Source organism: Nicotiana tabacum, chromosome 23 (assembly GCF_000715075.1).
Source record: "Nicotiana tabacum cultivar K326 chromosome 23, ASM71507v2, whole genome shotgun sequence".
Taxonomy (NCBI): Eukaryota; Viridiplantae; Streptophyta; class Magnoliopsida; order Solanales; family Solanaceae; genus Nicotiana; species Nicotiana tabacum.
Window position 1 is genome coordinate 31,670,591 of NC_134102.1, and position 6,132 is coordinate 31,676,722.

Below are 6,132 nucleotides of genomic sequence, written 5' to 3' on the forward strand. Positions count from 1 at the left end.
TGCTGATGCAGCGAGGCTGCTTCAGGAAGCACTTACTCGAACAGGTATCTCCGGGTCTGTTTCAGGCGCAAACACGTCTTTACGAAGTCCCCGGCCGGAGGATAAGCAACCAAAGAGAAGTCGTTCCTCCGCAGCCGGGAAAAAGAATAAGAGGGCAAAGACTGATGCCCTCGAGTCATCTCCGGTGGCGATGTCGATCGGTCCTCCTTCCGGGCCGATCATAGACACCGTGATGATTGATGATGATGAAGAAAATGTTGATGAGGGAGCTTTTTTACATAGAAGGCGATGATCCTCATCATCTCAACAGGATGCTCGACCTGTTGAGATAGTTACACCAACTGAAGTCAATGTCTCGGCACTTTGGGGAGAATCTGATTTGGTAGAAAATACCAACTCCCATTTTCGGGGCCCAATCAGTTTTATCTCCACCTTCACCAACACCAGCAACTGTTACATCACTTCTATCTTCATCAACTCTTCCATCAACAAGTTCTATATCACTTTCATCGGCCGCATCTGACCATGAAGAAGGTATTCCTCTTCCATAGTCCCCAGTTCATGGGAATCTGGGGCAAAATTATGCTTCCCCTTCTGAAGATCCACAAAGGATGAGGAACGTCAATCTTTCGGTCTCTACCAGATGTAACTTGCTACCCCAGCCGGTGGAGCTTGCTAATTACCTGAAGCCTTTGGCTTCAGAAAAAGACTGGGAAAAGATTCAAGCACTCTCGGGAGAGTGCTTGTTGAACAATGCCATGCACAACTCCACAGCGATACGTCCTTCTCTTCCTTCATTACTTCTTCTACTTTTGTATGAATGTATTCTAAGTTTTACTTTTTCTTTTCTTGTAGTCTAACTTTCTTGCTTCTGAGGGCCTTCAAAGGTTGATTCGTGAAAAGGAAGAACTTACTTCTGAACGGAATCAGCTTTTGGTGGAAAGAGACCAAACTGTTCTCCGCCTCTCGAAACTGGAAACCAAAGCTATTGAGGCCGTTATTTTGGAGGCTCGTTTGCAGCAAAGCGAGTAAGAAGTGGTAACCCTTATCCAAGAAATTGGCCTGCTGAGGGCTATATTTGATGAAGCTAAGGCCAAATAGGCTGAAGTCCAGGACGCCATTCTTGCTGCAACCGAGCGCGAGGCTGCTACTGCCGAAAAAGTGACTAACTTAGAAGCAACCCTGAATTCCAAACTTTAAAAGCTTGTTGCTATGGAAGCGAAACACGCCCAGCTAGAAGAGAAGTACAAGAAAACTATCGAGCATAATAGGCTCTTTAGTTCAACTGTCCGCGACCTTGACGTCAGCCTCAAATCTGATAGGTCTGCCCGGGAAAGCCTTTCTGCCGAGGTTACCATACTCAAAGAAGAACTTAAGCATCGAGAGGCTTCCCTCGTTGTTGAAAAAACTTACGTCATATACATCATGAGGAGAAAAACCTTGGAGGAGGCCAAAGCTGGTATTATCGACTTTGATGCCGCAATTGCAAAGGCCCGAGGGCTTGAGTTAGCTGTTAAAAATGGACTCCGGGCGCAGTCTGATGCTCCTGGTTCTTCTGGTTCCGATTTAGAGTTTTCGAAAATCGAAGAGGGATTAGAAGGCGATGATGTTGAAGACCAAACTGGGGAAAATGTCGAGCCATCGGTGGACCCACCTACATCTCCCGGGAATGCGAACACTTATCTTCCTCTTGGTTCCAGAGGCACTGCAGTTTAGCTTTTCTTTTCTTTTTACCATTTTGTATTTTTACCGTTTTGTCACATTCTTGTAAATAAAGACATATTTTTTGCTCAAGAATTCTGTGCATGTTTTTCTATTCGCGCTTTACTATGTGTAGTCTCGGATGCATTCTCCTCGAACATCTTGGTTCCGAGCACTATTCCTTTTACGTGAGGGTTTCTATAAGTATTTGCGCAAGTTTACTTTTTGCGTCCTTTTCATATGTGGCTTCGGGTGTATTTTTTCCCGAAGGCATTTTTTATTCCGGGCATAAATTCTTCCAGAACTAACCCTTTAACGTGAGGGCTTTTATAAGAGAGGGTCATCTTATGTTTACGGTGCTCTTGAAGATCCTGAAGAGGATGTCTCCTGTTCATTACGACACTAATATTTAAAGTACTTGTTTAACTTTCAAATGATAAAGTTAGCTCATCGTTCAGACAAGAAACAAGATAAAAAGCAAAAGGATTTTATTTTAGTCCTTCTATTTTCAAAAAATACATAAGCATGTTGCTATGCAGAAAAGAAATTGCTATTACTTGTGGCTATCTTGTACAACTTGTCTCTACGGGGTTGGCTGCGCAGTCCCCGGTCCCGATGATGCGTTTAGTTTCCAGATTTTCGTTCCCCGGTTGGCGTGGCAGTCATTATTTCTGTATCCTCATATCATCCCCCCCCCAATGTTCGAATGCGAATAGTGTGAATTGGAACATTGGAAGTCTTGTATCTTCGAAGGTTCCACCAATGAATTACTAGGTAATCCTTCACTCGGCAACATACCTTACTTCCCCTTAGGAATCCATGCTATCAAGCGAAAGAATACCTAATAGTTCTCTAGTAGTTTGTGCTCGTGAACGGTCGGGTAACCTCCGTTCGGTAGCAAACTTAACTTCCCAGTAGGAATTTGCCATCGAACCAAAGATTATCTAATCGTCCCCAAGTGGAACCTTGTTTGTTTGTCTTGCTATCAAAGGTCTTATTGTTGTTGTCTTCGTAGTATGCTTTCTGTCACTGCCTCATTAAAAACCTTGCCATAAAAATCCAATTGGGACAAAAACTGAACGAAGGAAAAAAGAGTGCAGCACATACTTCCCTCTTGAATAATGTTTATCAGTAATAATATCTTTTGAGGTACGCCACGTTCCAGTTGTTAGGCAACTTCTCTCCATTCTGGTTCTCCAACTCGTACGAACCTTTCCCAATGATAGCTGAAATTCGGTAGGGACCTTCCCACGTTAGACCTAGCTTCCCCGCATTGAGCTCCCGGGTATTTTTGGTTACTTTCCTCAAAACCAAGTGTCCTACTTTGAAATAATGGAAGTTGGATCTTCGATTATAATATCGCTTCATTCTCTGCTTTTTGAGCTACCATTCTTACATATGGAAAGTCCCTGCTTTCTTCGAGCAGTTCCAAGTTTATTAACATCGCTTCGTTGTTTGATTCTTCATCTGCCCGAAAATATCTCAAAGTGGGTTAACCTACTTCCACCGGGATTAGGGCTTCAGCATCGTACACAAGGGAAAAGGGAGTTTCTCCTGTACTTTATTTGGCCGTTGTCCGTTAGGCCCATAGAACTCCGGGCAATTCTTCGGGCCATTTGCCTTTTGCCGCTTCCAACCTTTTCTTGATGTTTTGGATGATCACTTTGTTTGTTGACTCCGCTTGACCGTTTGTGCTCGGATGATAAGGGGAAGATGTGATTCTATTTATTTTCAAATTTTCGAGGAACTTTGTAACTTTTGCACCGCTAAATTGTGGCCCGTTGTTGCATGTTATTTCTTTTAGTATTCCAAATCTGCAAACTATGTTTCCCCACAAGAAGTCGACCACTTCGCGTTCTCCGATCTACTGATAAGGACTTGCCTCCACCCATGTAGAATAATAGTCAGTCAAAATTAAAAGAAACCTTACCTTTCCGGGAGCCGGTAGCAGCGGTCCAACGATGTCCATCCCCCATTTCATGAACGGCCATGGGGACAGAACCGGATGTAAGGGTTTTGTCGGTTGATGTAATATTGGTGCGTAGCATTGGCACTTATCATATTTTTGTATGAAATCTTTGGCGTCTTGTTCCATGCGAGGCCAGTAATATCCTGCTCGTACCAACTTTATCACCAAAGAATCTGCGCCCGAGTGATTGCCGCATATCCCTTCGTGGACTTTTCTCATGACATAATTAGCTTCTGACGCTCCTAAGAACCGGGTCAGCGGGCGTTGGAAGGATTTTCTATACAATTATCCTCTCTTGAAGCTATATCGAGCAGCTTTGGCACGTAATGCCCGTGATGCTTTGGGTTCTTCAGGAAACTTCCCGTGCTCGAGATAGTTGATTATTTTATTTCTCCAGTCCCAGACCAGAGTAGTCGAATTTACCTCATAGTAACCATCTGTTTCCAGGACCGGGCTCATCAGTTGTACTACCATCCCAAATTTTGCTCCCTTTATTTTCATCGATGATCTTAAGTTTGCTAATGCATCCGCTTCGGCATTATCCTCTCTCGGGATGTGAATGATTCACCACTCCCGAAATCGCGCCAAAAGAGCCTGGACCTTTACCACGTATTGTTGCATATGTTCTTCTTTGGTATCAAAGATCTCGTAGACCTGATTTATCACTAGCTGCGAGTCACATTTAATTTCGATAACCTCGAAATCAAGTCCCCGGGCCAATTCAAACCCAGCAATCAAAGCTTCATACTCTGCTTTATTGTTAGTTAAATGGATCGTTCTGATGGCTTGCCTTAGGGTTTCCCCCAAAGGCGTGATTAAGACTATTCTGAGTCCAGACCCCTTTACGTTGGAAGCTCTGTCCGTAAATAAGGTCCAGACCCCCGATGTAGATTTTGACACCATTACTACCTCCTTGGTTGCCAGAGGCAGTAGTCCCAGACTGAAATCGTCCACGAAGTCAGCCAAGACTTGCGACTTAATTGCAGTCCTTGATTTATATTCTATGTCAAATTCACTCATTTCAACGGCCCATTTGTCCAATCTGCCCGAGAGCTCCAGTTTATGGAGGATGTTCCGCAAAGGGAAAGTAGTCACCACATTTATCGGGTGACATTGGAAGTAGGGCCTCAGCTTCCGAGCGGCGACTACGAGAGCTAAGGCCAGTTTTTTCAAATATGGGTAGCGAGTTTCTGCTCCCATTAAAATTTTGCTAACGTAATAAATGGGAAATTGTGTACCTTCATCCTCCCGGACTAAAACCGCACTTACCACAACTTTTGAAACCGCGAGGTAGACTAGCAATGTTTCACCTTCTTTTGGTTTTGAGAGCAATGGAGGTCTCGATAAGTACCTCTTCAGATCCCTCAGAGCCTGTTGGCACTCTGGTGTCTATTCGAAATTATTCTTCTTTTTTAGCAGTTTGAAGAAGCGATGACATTTTTTCGATGACCGGGAAATGAACCTGCTCAAAGCTGTTAATCTTCCTGTGAGCCTTTGGACCTCCTTTATGTTTGACAATCGATCCGGGATATCGTTTATGGCCTTGATTTTGTCGGGGTTTACCTCAATTTCCTTTTGTGAGACCAGAAACCCCCAAGAACTTACCAGAACTGACCTCGAACGCGCACTTCTCGAGGTTAAGGTTCATGGTATGCTTCCTCAGGATGTCGAATGTTTCTTGTAAATGCTTAAGGTGGGCATCTACATTCAAAAACTTAATGAGCATATCGTCTATATAAACTTCCATGGTATTTCCTATTTTCTTTTCAAACATCTTATTTACGAGCCATTGATAAGTGGCTCCGATGTTTTACAACCCGAAGGGCATTACATTGTAACAATATGTACCGAAATTTGTTATAAACGAAGTTTTTTCCTGATCTTCCGGGTTCATATTAATTTGGTTGTACCCGGAATAAGCATCAAGGAAACTCATCAACTCGCGCCCGGTCATGGCATCAATCATTTGATCGATATTTGGCAGTAGGAATGAGTCTTTCGGACACGCCTTATTAAGATCTTTATAGTCTACACACATGCGGAATTTATTGTTCTTCTTAGGAACTACTACTACATTGGCTAGCCAGTCTGGATATCATACCTCTCTGACCAAACCGATTTTAAGCAAGCAGGTTACCTCTTCTTTGATGAATTTATTCCTGGCCTTGGTAATAGGGCATTTCTTCAGTCGTACCGGTGGTACGTTGGGATTCAAACTCAGCTTGTGCATGGCTATTTTCGTCGGGATACCTGTCATATCCTCGTGCGACCATGCAAAACAATCAGCATTAAATTTAAGATATTCAATAAAATCAGACCTGAGCTCGGGGTGCAGTCCTATCCCCAAATGGAATTTTTTTCTGGGAATGCCTCGAACAATACAACTTGCTCCAGTTCCTCCGTTATGGACTTCGTTGCGTCCGTCTCTTCTGGGACTTGGAAATATCTTGGCACCTGATATT